The following is a 447-nucleotide window of genomic DNA, read 5'->3' on the forward strand; positions in this document are numbered from 1 at the left end:
ATATATATATATATATATATATATATATATACATACATATGTACACACATATATATATATACGGTGGTGCACCAGCATGACCGCAGCCACTTGGCTGAAACACATAAATAAATAAATAAATAAATAAATACATATATGTACATACGTATATATGCACACACATACATACATATATACATTTATGCGCGCTCGCGCTGTGTGTGTGTGTCTGTGTTTGTGTGTGTACGTATATATGCACACGCACACATACATCGATACATTTATGCTTGTGTGTGCGTGTGTATATATGTGTTTGTGGGCGTGTATGATTTTGAGAGAAAGTTAGAAAAGTGACTCGAGTCCTGGTAGTTTCGTGTATGGTGCTTATCATGAATTTCTGAGTCCTTGAGTCACTTTTGTAACTTTCTGCCGATTAAAACTCATATGTATATATATATATATATATAT

This window comes from Octopus bimaculoides, chromosome 2, assembly GCF_001194135.2.
Source record: "Octopus bimaculoides isolate UCB-OBI-ISO-001 chromosome 2, ASM119413v2, whole genome shotgun sequence".
NCBI lineage: Eukaryota > Metazoa > Mollusca > Cephalopoda > Octopoda > Octopodidae > Octopus > Octopus bimaculoides.